Source organism: Apteryx mantelli, unplaced genomic scaffold (genome assembly GCF_036417845.1).
Source record: "Apteryx mantelli isolate bAptMan1 unplaced genomic scaffold, bAptMan1.hap1 HAP1_SCAFFOLD_105, whole genome shotgun sequence".
NCBI lineage: Eukaryota > Metazoa > Chordata > Aves > Apterygiformes > Apterygidae > Apteryx > Apteryx mantelli.
Window position 1 is genome coordinate 39,126 of NW_027118463.1, and position 17,809 is coordinate 56,934.

A 17,809-nucleotide genomic window follows, 5' to 3' on the forward strand; every position below is an offset into this window, starting at 1 on the left:
TAAATAGTGTGATCTGCTGTTTAGCCACACATTGTGCTTAGCTGAAACAAATATGACTAATGTCCAGGCAATGACCATGAGTACACACACCAAAGGTGCAGCACAAGAAGAACTGGGGACCATGTCTGTGGGCCATGGGATGGCACCAAGCTGTCAAGGGCCCTGCCCATTCCTGTGCTGCAGTACTCTGCAGCTCCTGACTCCTCCTCCCTCATAGGAAGCCCTGCCCTTTCTGCTCCCTGACAGAATGGAGGCTGACACCACACAGGGCCCCGTGAGTGACAGATGTGCCTCTTATCCATCCCCAGAGCAGAGCCTGTCATCACTAACTCTACTGGAGGTGGAGGCTGTGGTTGCCTGTCTCTCCAGGGAATGGTGGTGGGGGGGAGGAGGCTGCTTCTGCTGAAGGAGGTCTTCGTGTCCACATCTGGCAAAGAAACTAGAGGAGGCTGGAAATGGAAATGGCTTGTGCCTGTTTCAAGCACCAGTGGACAGACTGGTCGCACCAGATTGCCAAAACAAACATTGCTGCGCTCAAGATGGCAGAGGATGCACTTGGCCATTTGGTTAGAGACGATCCGCTGGAGGCGCAGATTCTTCTGCACAGGCACGCCTGCAACTGAGCACAGAGCTCCCCCTTCTGCTTGAAAGAACCCTCGTCTTCCCAACTGCCCACAACCACACCCTTCAAAAGGGAAAGAGGTAAAGTCCTTAAACATTTCCATTCACGTGCCAAGCTGAGGCAGCCCGCGTATCAAAGCTGAGTAGCCACCATGACAGCAATCCAGCCCATAGGAAGAGGGGGAGCGGACAGTGGCTTAGCTCATTCCCCAAGGAAAGTTGGGGAACATTCCCAATATTTGCAGCTGAAGACACTGCTGGCGCTAGTCAGGCCACACCAGAGCCTGTTTCTGCTGCCCTAGGGCCCCGGCGATGACTGCGGGTTCAGGACGAGGAAGAGCAGGGCAGAGAGCAAGGCAGGTCCCTCCAAGGGAGAAAGGGCAGGCGGTCACTCCTGAGTGTCTCCATGGGCACGTCCTTAGAGGACGTGACGGGGGCTTCATGCTTCGTCAGACCGGGGGTCTGGCCTCTGCCTGGGAAGTGCAGAACCGAGGCGTGGGAGGGCGACCAAAGAGATTCCTGCGCCCTTCCCTGAAAGGGACCCCCACCCAAATCGACCTGTTCTCCTCGGCAAGTTCATCTCGGGGGCCAAAAGCCTGGATGGCCCGCTTTTTAGGAGTGGCTCGGAGCAGCGAGCCAAAAGCTCACAGATGGTCTTCCTGGGCCATGGATGGAGTGGCCCATTCAAGGCATTTTAATTACAAAGGGGCTTTGGATCAGCCTCGCGGAGCACCTGGGAGCCCTCGTAATGTGGAAGCGTGGGGAAAACCCTCGAACTCCAAGGAAATGTGAGTCGGCCTGCCGTTGACTTCAGTGGAGATGGTGTCCTGGCCTCAGGCGTGCCAGCGATACCAGAGCTTTTGGCCTCGCTCCTCCACAGCTGCCGCTTTCCGGAGGGACATTTCCTGAAACAGCTGGTGCCACTATGCAATCTCATGCTCCTGCCTTTAAAGCCATTGCCTTTCAGCTGCTCGTCCAGGGCCCGTGTGACTCAGCGCAGCCCAAACTATTTCAGGTTGGAAGGGATCTCTGGAGATTCTCTGGGCCAATGTCCCGTTCCAACCAGGCCAAACTTCTCAGCGACATCGGCAGGCTCAGGGCCTTGTCCGGCCAGCTTCTGAACACCGCAATGAAGGGAGATGCCACTCTCCTGTGCTCAGCCTCTTCCAGGGCTGCGCCGAGCTCCCCGCGACTTGTTTTTCCCAAGAGACAGCTGGCATCTCCCTTGTTGCACCTTGCAACTGTGCCCCTTGCTGTTTTCCTGTGCAGCTCTGAGGAGAGCTTGGCTCTGCCTTTTCCATAACCCGCTGTAGCTGGTGGGAGACAGCAGTTTGATCCCCTCCTCCCCACCATGCCTTCACCCCTCCGGGCTCCACAAACGCAATGCCAGTCCCAACACAGGTCAAGCTTTGCCTTTCCTACCACCATTGTGGTACGCCTGGGCAATGAGGCTCTACCTGTGCTTTCTCGCCTGTCGCTGTTTTCACCTCCCGTGCCCTTCCTGTCCGCTGTGGAGCTCCCTCCGGAGTTCCCTGTTAAGTCAAGCCCGACACGTGGAATGTCTGCTCATTTCCCTGAGTAGCGGGATGGACTGTGCTCCTGCTTGGGGGAGGTGGTCCTTAAAGACCTGCCAGCTCTCTCCGGCTCCTTGGCCTGTCAGAGCTGCTTCCCATGAGATCCCGCCTACCAGCTCCCTGAACGCACTGACGTCTGCTCGCCTGAAGCCCAAGCTCCATACTCTCTTACTTGCCTTCCTCTCTCCCCTCAGGCTCTTGAATTTCACAATTGCATGGTCACGCCAGCCAAAACTGCCACTGTCGCTGGGCAAGCCTTCCTTGTTCATGAGGACCAGGTGCAGCCTCAGCTCTCTTTGGCCCGTGCAGGGGGTGTGCTAAGAAGTTATCCCTGGCTGCCTCGGCAAGCCCCCAGGTTTACCTGAGTCCCAACGTGTCGCCCTCGTGGCAGAGGCTGGGGACCTGGAAGCCCCCATGAGGAAAGGGAGTCTGTGAGCTGGAAACCACCTTGGGCTGCTAGAGAACAAGCTGTCCGCTTCTCATCATGAGTGGGTTGTCTGTACCAAAGTCCCACCACAGGGTGCCTTCCCTCTGCACTGAGGGGCAGGGGGACATGGGCTCGCAGGGCAGAAACGCAGGAGGGTCAGAGGCCTCGAGCCAGCGATGGCTGGAAGATCAGGGCCCAGCCCGCATCAGCCACAGGGGCCCCCGTGCCGGGCAGGAATATGGCAAAACTGCAGCAAAGCCAGGAACCGTGGAGCCTGTTTGGGGATTGTGGGACGGGGCCTGGCTGCGAAGGGCCCTGCCCCTGCCTGGGCTGCGCTCGCCAGTGGCTCCCGGCAGGGAAGCCGTGGCTTCCGTGCAGGCTGAGGTAGGTGGTAGAGCCTGTTGCTGAGGGCAGGAAAAAGAGGGCCAGTGTGCGGGCTGGCTGTTTGTGTCTGTGGCTGCTGGCTTCATGTCCCATGCACACACCAGGGTGGGGAGCAGCCAGGAAGAGGAGGCAAAAAGCAAAAGCAAGAGGGAGAAGGCTGGGCATGCAGCTGTGACCATGGGGAGTCCAGTGGCAGCATGCATGCTGTGGGGGTGTAGCTCAGTGGGAGAGCATTTGACTGCAGATCAAGAGGTCCCTGGTTCAACTCCAGGTGCCCCCTCCACTGCTGCTTTTCTTCTTGGAGCTTCTCCTTTGCCTTGGACTGCTTCCCCATCCCTCAGTGGGAGGGCTGCAGGGGCCAGCCCAGCATGGGCCTGTCGCAGCTTCTCTGTCTCCGGGCTCTCTTCTCTCCTCATGACACCCTTGGGGGTTCCCCTTTCCTTAAGATGCGCACCTCCCAGCGAGGCCAAGAGCAGCCCTTCCTCCTTCCCAGGGGCTGTGCTACCACTGCTCTGCTGGGAGCTGGAGGGCACCAGCTGAGAGAAACCCACCGGGAAACCTCCCCGCCCTTGTCTAGCACACAGGTCAGGGTCTGTGACACTGTGTCCTGCTTCCACCTCTTCCCATAAAGAGGAGCAGACCGGCTAAATCCGCCCTTCGTCTTCTCATCCTTAAGCACCTGGCAAAGAAGTGCCGTGCCTGAAAGGACTGTGGGAAGTTGCGGGGGGGAAGCCAGCAGAGCCCTAGAGGGAGGGTGGGTGTTTTGCTGTGTGACGGGACTTGACGTGCAGCTGTGCAGCTGTGCAGCGTGCAGCATGCAGCTGTGCGTACGTGCAGGGCTGGGCTGGAGCCTGGTCTTTCCAGGCAGCCCAAAAGGGGATGGTGCCCCGTAGTTGGCAGGATTCGAACCTGCGCGGGGAAACCCCAATGGATTTCTAGTCCATCGCCTTCACCACTCGGCCACAACTACCTGCCACAAAGGCCTCTGCAGCAGTGAGCACGTGCCCCGTGCTGCGACGTCTGGCTCCCTGGGAGTTTCAGGGCCAGGCTGCGCTGGCGGATGTCCTTTCCGCTCTTTGGACACGGCGCAGCTGGGCACCAGAGGCACCTGCAGCCAGGGTCTGAGAGGCCTTGAGGGGCATACTGCCAGGGCTATGGCTGCAGCTCCTGGTGCCTGGTCCTCAGGCTGGCCTCTGGCATATGCCGATGCTGGAGGATGGCTTCACTCTCCCTCTGGCGTCTCCATGGCGCGAGGGGAGAAAAGGAAAGGAGCAGTGTGAGGCATCCAGTGATGCTGGAGTGGAAATGTGTCAGGTCTACAAGAGGAATGAGAAAGCAGAGACGCCAAGGTTGCCTCTTTCTGGGAGGCCAGGAGCTTGGCTAGGACTGCAACCGAGTGTAAGGGTCTGGGGCCAGACACCAGAGAGCCCCACGAAGGGGTGTTTGCGGAGCACCGCGTCTTAGAAACAGGACTGGGCTATTTGGGCAGTGCCTGTGAAGGCACTGTTCTCCTGTCTCTGTTGCTCTGTGTGTGGCCAGCCGTGTTTGTGCCCTGTGTGTGTGTGTGTGTGTGTGTGTGTGTGTGTGCGCGCGTGTGTGAGGCTGCTGAAGGTCTCGCTCAGCCTCGCCACTGGCTGGACTTGGGGCCAGGGGAAAACAGCAGCCTGGCACCTCGCAGCCCAGGAGGGGAGGACTCGCCTGGGTCCTACCGTCCTCTGGCTCCGGCATGCCGTAACTTCTCTCATCGCAAAAAGAGTCCGGTGGGCTGTGAGTGCGTGCAGGATGGTGGATGCAGAAGGCCTGTCTGCGGAGGGGTGCTCCTCCATGGAAGCTGCCCTGATGACTCATGGCTCAGAGGAGGCAGGTGACAACCACTCAGCGAACAGCGCTAACAAGAGCATCTTGGAGAAACAGCAGTTGATTCAGGTGTATCGGATGGACAAGGCTGTTGCACTGTGTTAAGAGCGGGGGGTGGGGTGGGGGGAGTACTGGCTTTTATCACAGCATTTTCTCAGGGGTCCTGAGAGGAATGTAACTGAGGGATACAACATGGCTTGGACACCCCCTCTGCCGCCCCCCCCCCCTCCCCCAGATGCCCTGGATCCGGCACTTGGGGCCAGCAGCGTTGCAAAAGCTGGGGCCTGTGCAGGATTTACGTGCCAAGGCTACAGCTGGGAGACCAGTGCTTAATGCCTGGTGAGGAGAGGCTCCACACTGGGCTCCTCACTGCTACTGGGATGCTTCTGGGGAGAGCAGAGGACTCACTTACTGTAAGGTCAGGAGGAAGGAGAAGAGAGGGAAAACAGCTGTGGTCTAAGCACTGGGGAGGAGGTGGACTTCTAGCAGGAAAAGTCTCTTCAGTGGCCTCTGTGTGGAGATGCAGAGAAGCCTGATGCTCCCTGGGGATGCATCAGAAGCAGGTCTGAGCCCAAGCGCAGCGTTTGTCTCAGCACCAGACCTCCCGTCTGCTTCCACTGCCCCCCGAGGCATAGCCCTGCAGAAGGAAGCCCCCCGGAATGCTACCTCCTTTGCAAGAAGCATGACGAGCTCCTGCAGAGGGCTCAGCTGCTCTCCTGAAGAGCCCTCTGACTGCATGGTGCCCCGTGGCCCTGGAGAAGGGCCGCACTTGGGCATTGCTGGGGAGATGGAGAAAGCCTCCGTCTCAGCCAGGACCACATGGCTCCATCCTGCTAGTGACTGGGCAGCAAGAAAAGGTGCCCAGGAGGTCCCATGGTGTAATGGTGAGCACTCTGGACTCTGAATCCAGCGATCTGAGTTCAAGTCTCAGTGGGACCTGAGGCTTCTGCCTCACTGAGGGCTTTCCTCTGCTGTTTTGCACATTTTACACCCTTGCATTGCCCTTGGGTAGATTGCTTTATGCACTCCAGCCCTCCTTCCTTCCCTGCCCTCCCGGCTCTGTTCTTTCACCATTTCCTGATCACAGGAGCCCACTCCGTCCTGGCACTGGCACTGCCAGCGGTGTCCCTTCTCCCGCCTTTTCCCCATCACCCCTCTGTAGCTGTTATGGGCACTGGCTCCTGGCACCGTCTCTCCTCTCTTGTCCCTGACAGCTGGGTCTGGCAGAGGGAGCTGGCGGGGGGGGGGGGGGGGGTCACGGGATCACAGAATAGCTGAGGTGGGAAGGAACCTCTGGAGATCATCTAGTCCAACCCCCTGCTCAAAGCAGGGTCAAGAAGAGGAGTCTGTTCAGGGCCTTGTGCAGTCGAGTTTTGAAAATCTCCACGGATGGAGGCTCCACAGCCTCTCTGGGCAAGCTGTTCCCATGTTTGACACCTTCCCCCCGCCCCCGCACAGTCGGTAAAACAGTTTTGGTTTTTGTTTTTTCTCTGTGTGTTTAAGTGGAATGGCACGTACTTCAACTTGTGCCCATTGCCTCTTGCCCTGTCACTGGGCACCACCGAGAAGCGTCTGGCTCTCTCTTCTTTACTCCCTCTTCCCCCACTTCCTCCACCGCCTCAGGTATTTATACACATTGATAAGATTCCCCCCTTAGCCTTCTCTTCCCCAGGCTAAACAATCCCAGCTCTGTTAGCCTCTCCCGGTATGACAGACGGTGCAAGCCCTCAACCTCCTCTGTGGCCTTTTGCTGTGCTCACTCCACTATGGCCGTGTCTCTCTTGTACCGGGAAGCCCAGAACGGGACACAGCACTCCAAGTGCGGTCTCACCAGTGCTGAGTAGAGGGGAAGGCTCACACCTCCCTCAGCCTGCTGGCAACGCTCTTCCTAATGCAGCCCAGGATGCTGCCGGCCTTCTCTGCTGCAAGGGCGCGTTGCTGCCTCAGGTACGCACCGAAGGCCTTCCGGGACACAACATCTCTCCTCTGAAATAAATGCCCATGAGCTACCAAGCTCCTGGGGAGCTGACAGAGCCCCTAACTGCTGGAACCGGAAACACGATGCCTCACGATGGCACCAGTGGAGTCCTTGCAAGGGCACCTGACGTGCAGACGCGCAGGGCTCCTGCAGAGGAAGGAAGGGCATTTTGAAGGGCACTTTTCACTTGCTGCCGGGTGCAGCCTGGACCAAGAGAGAAGGCAGAGACAACAGCGCTGAGTCAGCAGAAGAGCTGCACCTGCTGCAAAGATGGTGCAACTCGAGCAGCAGTCTCTGCTGGGAGATCTTGGTGGTACAGCTTTGAGGAGAGTAATGCATGAACTGGGGGACTAAGCGGTGACACCGAATGTGGCTTGGTGTTTGTCCGCATGCTTGTACGCACGAGGCCTTGGTTTACGCCTGAGCAGCCCCGGTGCTTTTTGCCTCCAGGGCCTGTAAGCAACCACCTGTGTTAGCAAAAAGAAACAAGGCCCGGAGTATCTGATTCCCAAAGGAATGCCAGGGCTCCAGCTGAGGTTCGGGCTCAGACGGGCAACTGGTCCCTGCCTGTTACTGAAGGCGCCCTCCACAGCTCGGCTGAGCACGCATGCCCGCTTTTTGCTGCCATGTCATTAATGCTCACCACTAATGACACATTTTTGCCTGCCTGCTCTTCTTGGCACAAACCTCACTCTCAGGAGATGCCAGGTTGGACAGGATACTGAAGTTCAGAAGGAGCACAAGGACTCATCAAATCTGTCTTCCCCACCTCATTCCCTGTTGCATCTGCCGACTGCTGGAAATGCCTATTGCCACCCTCCCTGGCACACTCCCTCGTGCCCTCTGCCCCTCCACTCCCCACACCTCCCAATCCTGCCCCTCCTCAGCAGTACAGCAACCAGTGGGAAGAAGGTTCACGGGCAAATGGCCACAGGGTTCCAACTTCCTGTCCTTCTCTGGGACAGCAGGCAGCCTGGTGGGACATCTGATGCACAATTCCTAACAACACTGCTTCTGTCTCCCACCAGGGGATAATTAGGGCAGGCAGTGAGAAGCCGCTGCTTCCTGAACATGCATCCAAGAGCTGCTGAGTACCTGGGCACAAGAAATGAAGACCCCTGAAGTCAGCTCTTGCGAGCGTCCAGAGGAGGGACTCAAGGCTGACCCTGAGAGGCATCAGGGTGCCACGACCACCCGCTTACAGAGTGACGCTCCTTTTCTCTGAAGCCCACCAAGGCAGAAACCTCACCTTTGCTTGTGGCCTTGACCGTCCTGGTTTTCTGTCTTGCTGTGCCCGTCGGCGTAGTTTTGGTGCTCTGGTATCCGTTTGGGGAGCTCCACCCAAATCTGGCAGTGCCCCAGGCTTACAGGTGGACTTGCTGCGGTGGGAGAAAGGAGGGTTTTTTTTCCCTCCTCAGCTCCCGGCACAGAGAGGTAAGCTCAGGACAGAAGGGAATGCTTTTCCGTGCAGAGCGGGTGGCTAACGGAGGCTGGGGGTGGGGGTGGGGAAGAAACAGCACCACAAGTCTCCAGCTGTGCTGCACAACGTCTTGAATGAGAAGGAAGGAAAAAAGGCAGTGAAACAGCACAGAGACGAGGACACAGGGTTTCCAGGGTTCAGTCGAGACACAGAGAATTGCCCATTTCCCCAGGACAAGCACCATGCAAAGTGCTTGCCTTTTCCCGTTCCCCCTCTACCTTGTGGCAATCACATCCCCACAACAGCAATTCCTAACCCAAGACCGTCCTCCCGTCAGCAGGAGACTCAGCAAAGCGGACCAGCACGAGCTCTTCCTTGAGGAGCTCAGAGTAAAGCAGAGCCAGAGGCAGCACGGCGAGGCCTGGCTCCGTGAGGTGGAGCTGGGAACTCAGTGCGCTCTGGGCTCCAACTCTTTGAAGACCCACAAGATCAGCCTTTCTTTTCTTTCCTCATCTTTCTCCGTGGCAGGTTTTGCTGCCCTCCACATCCGTTTCTGGCTGCATGTCCACAAGGGGCCTGCGGCTGGTTTTCTTAAAATGCACACACAGCAAGCACTGCGTCTCACCTTAAGGCTGGATTTGAGGGACTGGTAGCAAAGATTTGCTTAACCCACCGCTTATTGCCCCCGGTCCTGGTGCAGTTCCGGGTGAAGCAGCAGGGGTGAAAACTGATTAAATTATCACAGCAGAAAAAGAATCACCTCTTAAAAGCACACTGTGCGTGTACAAGCTCCCATGCCCCCCGCCGCGCCCTCTGAGCAACACAGCACAGGAATGCCGACCCGCTTTTGGAATACGACCCATTTTGGTGGGTTTCAAGCACCAGTGGACAGACTGGTCGCACCAGATTGCCAAAACAAACATTGCTGCGCTCAAGATGGCAGAGGATGCACTTGGCCATTTGGTTAGAGACGATCCGCTGGAGGCGCAGATTCTTCTGCACAGGCACGCCTGCAACTGAGCACAGAGCTCCCCCTTCTGCTTGAAAGAACCCTCGTCTTCCCAACTGCCCACAACCACACCCTTCAAAAGGGAAAGAGGTAAAGTCCTTAAACATTTCCATTCACGTGCCAAGCTGAGGCAGCCCGCGTATCAAAGCTGAGTAGCCACCATGACAGCAATCCAGCCCATAGGAAGAGGGGGAGCGGACAGTGGCTTAGCTCATTCCCCAAGGAAAGTTGGGGAACATTCCCAATATTTGCAGCTGAAGACACTGCTGGCGCTAGTCAGGCCACACCAGAGCCTGTTTCTGCTGCCCTAGGGCCCCGGCGATGACTGCGGGTTCAGGACGAGGAAGAGCAGGGCAGAGAGCAAGGCAGGTCCCTCCAAGGGAGAAAGGGCAGGCGGTCACTCCTGAGTGTCTCCATGGGCACGTCCTTAGAGGACGTGACGGGGGCTTCATGCTTCGTCAGACCGGGGGTCTGGCCTCTGCCTGGGAAGTGCAGAACCGAGGCGTGGGAGGGCGACCAAAGAGATTCCTGCGCCCTTCCCTGAAAGGGACCCCCACCCAAATCGACCTGTTCTCCTCGGCAAGTTCATCTCGGGGGCCAAAAGCCTGGATGGCCCGCTTTTTAGGAGTGGCTCGGAGCAGCGAGCCAAAAGCTCACAGATGGTCTTCCTGGGCCATGGATGGAGTGGCCCATTCAAGGCATTTTAATTACAAAGGGGCTTTGGATCAGCCTCGCGGAGCACCTGGGAGCCCTCGTAATGTGGAAGCGTGGGGAAAACCCTCGAACTCCAAGGAAATGTGAGTCGGCCTGCCGTTGACTTCAGTGGAGATGGTGTCCTGGCCTCAGGCGTGCCAGCGATACCAGAGCTTTTGGCCTCGCTCCTCCACAGCTGCCGCTTTCCGGAGGGACATTTCCTGAAACAGCTGGTGCCACTATGCAATCTCATGCTCCTGCCTTTAAAGCCATTGCCTTTCAGCTGCTCGTCCAGGGCCCGTGTGACTCAGCGCAGCCCAAACTATTTCAGGTTGGAAGGGATCTCTGGAGATTCTCTGGGCCAATGTCCCGTTCCAACCAGGCCAAACTTCTCAGCGACATCGGCAGGCTCAGGGCCTTGTCCGGCCAGCTTCTGAACACCGCAATGAAGGGAGATGCCACTCTCCTGTGCTCAGCCTCTTCCAGGGCTGCGCCGAGCTCCCCGCGACTTGTTTTTCCCAAGAGACAGCTGGCATCTCCCTTGTTGCACCTTGCAACTGTGCCCCTTGCTGTTTTCCTGTGCAGCTCTGAGGAGAGCTTGGCTCTGCCTTTTCCATAACCCGCTGTAGCTGGTGGGAGACAGCAGTTTGATCCCCTCCTCCCCACCATGCCTTCACCCCTCCGGGCTCCACAAACGCAATGCCAGTCCCAACACAGGTCAAGCTTTGCCTTTCCTACCACCATTGTGGTACGCCTGGGCAATGAGGCTCTACCTGTGCTTTCTCGCCTGTCGCTGTTTTCACCTCCCGTGCCCTTCCTGTCCGCTGTGGAGCTCCCTCCGGAGTTCCCTGTTAAGTCAAGCCCGACACGTGGAATGTCTGCTCATTTCCCTGAGTAGCGGGATGGACTGTGCTCCTGCTTGGGGGAGGTGGTCCTTAAAGACCTGCCAGCTCTCTCCGGCTCCTTGGCCTGTCAGAGCTGCTTCCCATGAGATCCCGCCTACCAGCTCCCTGAACGCACTGACGTCTGCTCGCCTGAAGCCCAAGCTCCATACTCTCTTACTTGCCTTCCTCTCTCCCCTCAGGCTCTTGAATTTCACAATTGCATGGTCACGCCAGCCAAAACTGCCACTGTCGCTGGGCAAGCCTTCCTTGTTCATGAGGACCAGGTGCAGCCTCAGCTCTCTTTGGCCCGTGCAGGGGGTGTGCTAAGAAGTTATCCCTGGCTGCCTCGGCAAGCCCCCAGGTTTACCTGAGTCCCAACGTGTCGCCCTCGTGGCAGAGGCTGGGGACCTGGAAGCCCCCATGAGGAAAGGGAGTCTGTGAGCTGGAAACCACCTTGGGCTGCTAGAGAACAAGCTGTCCGCTTCTCATCATGAGTGGGTTGTCTGTACCAAAGTCCCACCACAGGGTGCCTTCCCTCTGCACTGAGGGGCAGGGGGACATGGGCTCGCAGGGCAGAAACGCAGGAGGGTCAGAGGCCTCGAGCCAGCGATGGCTGGAAGATCAGGGCCCAGCCCGCATCAGCCACAGGGGCCCCCGTGCCGGGCAGGAATATGGCAAAACTGCAGCAAAGCCAGGAACCGTGGAGCCTGTTTGGGGATTGTGGGACGGGGCCTGGCTGCGAAGGGCCCTGCCCCTGCCTGGGCTGCGCTCGCCAGTGGCTCCCGGCAGGGAAGCCGTGGCTTCCGTGCAGGCTGAGGTAGGTGGTAGAGCCTGTTGCTGAGGGCAGGAAAAAGAGGGCCAGTGTGCGGGCTGGCTGTTTGTGTCTGTGGCTGCTGGCTTCATGTCCCATGCACACACCAGGGTGGGGAGCAGCCAGGAAGAGGAGGCAAAAAGCAAAAGCAAGAGGGAGAAGGCTGGGCATGCAGCTGTGACCATGGGGAGTCCAGTGGCAGCATGCATGCTGTGGGGGTGTAGCTCAGTGGGAGAGCATTTGACTGCAGATCAAGAGGTCCCTGGTTCAACTCCAGGTGCCCCCTCCACTGCTGCTTTTCTTCTTGGAGCTTCTCCTTTGCCTTGGACTGCTTCCCCATCCCTCAGTGGGAGGGCTGCAGGGGCCAGCCCAGCATGGGCCTGTCGCAGCTTCTCTGTCTCCGGGCTCTCTTCTCTCCTCATGACACCCTTGGGGGTTCCCCTTTCCTTAAGATGCGCACCTCCCAGCGAGGCCAAGAGCAGCCCTTCCTCCTTCCCAGGGGCTGTGCTACCACTGCTCTGCTGGGAGCTGGAGGGCACCAGCTGAGAGAAACCCACCGGGAAACCTCCCCGCCCTTGTCTAGCACACAGGTCAGGGTCTGTGACACTGTGTCCTGCTTCCACCTCTTCCCATAAAGAGGAGCAGACCGGCTAAATCCGCCCTTCGTCTTCTCATCCTTAAGCACCTGGCAAAGAAGTGCCGTGCCTGAAAGGACTGTGGGAAGTTGCGGGGGGGAAGCCAGCAGAGCCCTAGAGGGAGGGTGGGTGTTTTGCTGTGTGACGGGACTTGACGTGCAGCTGTGCAGCTGTGCAGCGTGCAGCATGCAGCTGTGCGTACGTGCAGGGCTGGGCTGGAGCCTGGTCTTTCCAGGCAGCCCAAAAGGGGATGGTGCCCCGTAGTTGGCAGGATTCGAACCTGCGCGGGGAAACCCCAATGGATTTCTAGTCCATCGCCTTCACCACTCGGCCACAACTACCTGCCACAAAGGCCTCTGCAGCAGTGAGCACGTGCCCCGTGCTGCGATGTCTGGCTCCCTGGGAGTTTCAGGGCCAGGCTGCGCTGGCGGATGTCCTTTCCGCTCTTTGGACACGGCGCAGCTGGGCACCAGAGGCACCTGCAGCCAGGGTCTGAGAGGCCTTGAGGGGCATACTGCCAGGGCTATGGCTGCAGCTCCTGGTGCCTGGTCCTCAGGCTGGCCTCTGGCATATGCCGATGCTGGAGGATGGCTTCACTCTCCCTCTGGCGTCTCCATGGCGCGAGGGGAGAAAAGGAAAGGAGCAGTGTGAGGCATCCAGTGATGCTGGAGTGGAAATGTGTCAGGTCTACAAGAGGAATGAGAAAGCAGAGACGCCAAGGTTGCCTCTTTCTGGGAGGCCAGGAGCTTGGCTAGGACTGCAACCGAGTGTAAGGGTCTGGGGCCAGACACCAGAGAGCCCCACGAAGGGGTGTTTGCGGAGCACCGCGTCTTAGAAACAGGACTGGGCTATTTGGGCAGTGCCTGTGAAGGCACTGTTCTCCTGTCTCTGTTGCTCTGTGTGTGGCCAGCCGTGTTTGTGCCCTGTGTGTGTGTGTGTGTGTGTGTGTGTGTGTGCGCGCGTGTGTGAGGCTGCTGAAGGTCTCGCTCAGCCTCGCCACTGGCTGGACTTGGGGCCAGGGGAAAACAGCAGCCTGGCACCTCGCAGCCCAGGAGGGGAGGACTCGCCTGGGTCCTACCGTCCTCTGGCTCCGGCATGCCGTAACTTCTCTCATCGCAAAAAGAGTCCGGTGGGCTGTGAGTGCGTGCAGGATGGTGGATGCAGAAGGCCTGTCTGCGGAGGGGTGCTCCTCCATGGAAGCTGCCCTGATGACTCATGGCTCAGAGGAGGCAGGTGACAACCACTCAGCGAACAGCGCTAACAAGAGCATCTTGGAGAAACAGCAGTTGATTCAGGTGTATCGGATGGACAAGGCTGTTGCACTGTGTTAAGAGCGGGGGGTGGGGTGGGGGGAGTACTGGCTTTTATCACAGCATTTTCTCAGGGGTCCTGAGAGGAATGTAACTGAGGGATACAACATGGCTTGGACACCCCCTCTGCCGCCCCCCCCCCCTCCCCCAGATGCCCTGGATCCGGCACTTGGGGCCAGCAGCGTTGCAAAAGCTGGGGCCTGTGCAGGATTTACGTGCCAAGGCTACAGCTGGGAGACCAGTGCTTAATGCCTGGTGAGGAGAGGCTCCACACTGGGCTCCTCACTGCTACTGGGATGCTTCTGGGGAGAGCAGAGGACTCACTTACTGTAAGGTCAGGAGGAAGGAGAAGAGAGGGAAAACAGCTGTGGTCTAAGCACTGGGGAGGAGGTGGACTTCTAGCAGGAAAAGTCTCTTCAGTGGCCTCTGTGTGGAGATGCAGAGAAGCCTGATGCTCCCTGGGGATGCATCAGAAGCAGGTCTGAGCCCAAGCGCAGCGTTTGTCTCAGCACCAGACCTCCCGTCTGCTTCCACTGCCCCCCGAGGCATAGCCCTGCAGAAGGAAGCCCCCCGGAATGCTACCTCCTTTGCAAGAAGCATGACGAGCTCCTGCAGAGGGCTCAGCTGCTCTCCTGAAGAGCCCTCTGACTGCATGGTGCCCCGTGGCCCTGGAGAAGGGCCGCACTTGGGCATTGCTGGGGAGATGGAGAAAGCCTCCGTCTCAGCCAGGACCACATGGCTCCATCCTGCTAGTGACTGGGCAGCAAGAAAAGGTGCCCAGGAGGTCCCATGGTGTAATGGTGAGCACTCTGGACTCTGAATCCAGCGATCTGAGTTCAAGTCTCAGTGGGACCTGAGGCTTCTGCCTCACTGAGGGCTTTCCTCTGCTGTTTTGCACATTTTACACCCTTGCATTGCCCTTGGGTAGATTGCTTTATGCACTCCAGCCCTCCTTCCTTCCCTGCCCTCCCGGCTCTGTTCTTTCACCATTTCCTGATCACAGGAGCCCACTCCGTCCTGGCACTGGCACTGCCAGCGGTGTCCCTTCTCCCGCCTTTTCCCCATCACCCCTCTGTAGCTGTTATGGGCACTGGCTCCTGGCACCGTCTCTCCTCTCTTGTCCCTGACAGCTGGGTCTGGCAGAGGGAGCTGGCGGGGGGGGGGGGGGGGGTCACGGGATCACAGAATAGCTGAGGTGGGAAGGAACCTCTGGAGATCATCTAGTCCAACCCCCTGCTCAAAGCAGGGTCAAGAAGAGGAGTCTGTTCAGGGCCTTGTGCAGTCGAGTTTTGAAAATCTCCACGGATGGAGGCTCCACAGCCTCTCTGGGCAAGCTGTTCCCATGTTTGACACCTTCCCCCCGCCCCCGCACAGTCGGTAAAACAGTTTTGGTTTTTGTTTTTTCTCTGTGTGTTTAAGTGGAATGGCACGTACTTCAACTTGTGCCCATTGCCTCTTGCCCTGTCACTGGGCACCACCGAGAAGCGTCTGGCTCTCTCTTCTTTACTCCCTCTTCCCCCACTTCCTCCACCGCCTCAGGTATTTATACACATTGATAAGATTCCCCCCTTAGCCTTCTCTTCCCCAGGCTAAACAATCCCAGCTCTGTTAGCCTCTCCCGGTATGACAGACGGTGCAAGCCCTCAACCTCCTCTGTGGCCTTTTGCTGTGCTCACTCCACTATGGCCGTGTCTCTCTTGTACCGGGAAGCCCAGAACGGGACACAGCACTCCAAGTGCGGTCTCACCAGTGCTGAGTAGAGGGGAAGGCTCACACCTCCCTCAGCCTGCTGGCAACGCTCTTCCTAATGCAGCCCAGGATGCTGCCGGCCTTCTCTGCTGCAAGGGCGCGTTGCTGCCTCAGGTACGCACCGAAGGCCTTCCGGGACACAACATCTCTCCTCTGAAATAAATGCCCATGAGCTACCAAGCTCCTGGGGAGCTGACAGAGCCCCTAACTGCTGGAACCGGAAACACGATGCCTCACGATGGCACCAGTGGAGTCCTTGCAAGGGCACCTGACGTGCAGACGCGCAGGGCTCCTGCAGAGGAAGGAAGGGCATTTTGAAGGGCACTTTTCACTTGCTGCCGGGTGCAGCCTGGACCAAGAGAGAAGGCAGAGACAACAGCGCTGAGTCAGCAGAAGAGCTGCACCTGCTGCAAAGATGGTGCAACTCGAGCAGCAGTCTCTGCTGGGAGATCTTGGTGGTACAGCTTTGAGGAGAGTAATGCATGAACTGGGGGACTAAGCGGTGACACCGAATGTGGCTTGGTGTTTGTCCGCATGCTTGTACGCACGAGGCCTTGGTTTACGCCTGAGCAGCCCCGGTGCTTTTTGCCTCCAGGGCCTGTAAGCAACCACCTGTGTTAGCAAAAAGAAACAAGGCCCGGAGTATCTGATTCCCAAAGGAATGCCAGGGCTCCAGCTGAGGTTCGGGCTCAGACGGGCAACTGGTCCCTGCCTGTTACTGAAGGCGCCCTCCACAGCTCGGCTGAGCACGCATGCCCGCTTTTTGCTGCCATGTCATTAATGCTCACCACTAATGACACATTTTTGCCTGCCTGCTCTTCTTGGCACAAACCTCACTCTCAGGAGATGCCAGGTTGGACAGGATACTGAAGTTCAGAAGGAGCACAAGGACTCATCAAATCTGTCTTCCCCACCTCATTCCCTGTTGCATCTGCCGACTGCTGGAAATGCCTATTGCCACCCTCCCTGGCACACTCCCTCGTGCCCTCTGCCCCTCCACTCCCCACACCTCCCAATCCTGCCCCTCCTCAGCAGTACAGCAACCAGTGGGAAGAAGGTTCACGGGCAAATGGCCACAGGGTTCCAACTTCCTGTCCTTCTCTGGGACAGCAGGCAGCCTGGTGGGACATCTGATGCACAATTCCTAACAACACTGCTTCTGTCTCCCACCAGGGGATAATTAGGGCAGGCAGTGAGAAGCCGCTGCTTCCTGAACATGCATCCAAGAGCTGCTGAGTACCTGGGCACAAGAAATGAAGACCCCTGAAGTCAGCTCTTGCGAGCGTCCAGAGGAGGGACTCAAGGCTGACCCTGAGAGGCATCAGGGTGCCACGACCACCCGCTTACAGAGTGACGCTCCTTTTCTCTGAAGCCCACCAAGGCAGAAACCTCACCTTTGCTTGTGGCCTTGACCGTCCTGGTTTTCTGTCTTGCTGTGCCCGTCGGCGTAGTTTTGGTGCTCTGGTATCCGTTTGGGGAGCTCCACCCAAATCTGGCAGTGCCCCAGGCTTACAGGTGGACTTGCTGCGGTGGGAGAAAGGAGGGTTTTTTTTCCCTCCTCAGCTCCCGGCACAGAGAGGTAAGCTCAGGACAGAAGGGAATGCTTTTCCGTGCAGAGCGGGTGGCTAACGGAGGCTGGGGGTGGGGGTGGGGAAGAAACAGCACCACAAGTCTCCAGCTGTGCTGCACAACGTCTTGAATGAGAAGGAAGGAAAAAAGGCAGTGAAACAGCACAGAGACGAGGACACAGGGTTTCCAGGGTTCAGTCGAGACACAGAGAATTGCCCATTTCCCCAGGACAAGCACCATGCAAAGTGCTTGCCTTTTCCCGTTCCCCCTCTACCTTGTGGCAATCACATCCCCACAACAGCAATTCCTAACCCAAGACCGTCCTCCCGTCAGCAGGAGACTCAGCAAAGCGGACCAGCACGAGCTCTTCCTTGAGGAGCTCAGAGTAAAGCAGAGCCAGAGGCAGCACGGCGAGGCCTGGCTCCGTGAGGTGGAGCTGGGAACTCAGTGCGCTCTGGGCTCCAACTCTTTGAAGACCCACAAGATCAGCCTTTCTTTTCTTTCCTCATCTTTCTCCGTGGCAGGTTTTGCTGCCCTCCACATCCGTTTCTGGCTGCATGTCCACAAGGGGCCTGCGGCTGGTTTTCTTAAAATGCACACACAGCAAGCACTGCGTCTCACCTTAAGGCTGGATTTGAGGGACTGGTAGCAAAGATTTGCTTAACCCACCGCTTATTGCCCCCGGTCCTGGTGCAGTTCCGGGTGAAGCAGCAGGGGTGAAAACTGATTAAATTATCACAGCAGAAAAAGAATCACCTCTTAAAAGCACACTGTGCGTGTACAAGCTCCCATGCCCCCCGCCGCGCCCTCTGAGCAACACAGCACAGGAATGCCGACCCGCTTTTGGAATACGACCCATTTTGGTGGGTTTCAAGCACCAGTGGACAG

At 57.9% G+C, this 17,809-nt stretch overlaps 6 non-coding genes across 6 annotated transcripts; 4 read left to right on the top strand and 2 right to left on the bottom strand.

Annotated features, from left to right (window-relative positions):
* The first annotated feature begins 3,214 nt into the window (after positions 1 to 3,214).
* TRNAC-GCA (transfer RNA cysteine (anticodon GCA)) lies at positions 3,215 to 3,286 on the top strand. Its single transcript has one exon. It is a non-coding gene; the product is annotated as a tRNA-Cys (tRNA).
* Positions 3,287 to 3,894: 608 nt separating this feature from the next.
* TRNAS-AGA (transfer RNA serine (anticodon AGA)) lies at positions 3,895 to 3,976 on the bottom strand. The gene has a single exon. It is a non-coding gene; the product is annotated as a tRNA-Ser (tRNA).
* Positions 3,977 to 5,730: 1,754 nt separating this feature from the next.
* TRNAQ-CUG (transfer RNA glutamine (anticodon CUG)) lies at positions 5,731 to 5,802 on the top strand. The gene has a single exon. It is a non-coding gene; the product is annotated as a tRNA-Gln (tRNA).
* Positions 5,803 to 11,872: 6,070 nt separating this feature from the next.
* On the top strand, positions 11,873 to 11,944 carry TRNAC-GCA (transfer RNA cysteine (anticodon GCA)). Its single transcript has one exon. It is a non-coding gene; the product is annotated as a tRNA-Cys (tRNA).
* Positions 11,945 to 12,552: 608 nt separating this feature from the next.
* Positions 12,553 to 12,634, bottom strand: TRNAS-AGA (transfer RNA serine (anticodon AGA)). Its single transcript has one exon. It is a non-coding gene; the product is annotated as a tRNA-Ser (tRNA).
* Positions 12,635 to 14,386: 1,752 nt separating this feature from the next.
* Positions 14,387 to 14,458, top strand: TRNAQ-CUG (transfer RNA glutamine (anticodon CUG)). The gene has a single exon. It is a non-coding gene; the product is annotated as a tRNA-Gln (tRNA).
* The last annotated feature ends 3,351 nt before the right edge of the window (positions 14,459 to 17,809 follow it).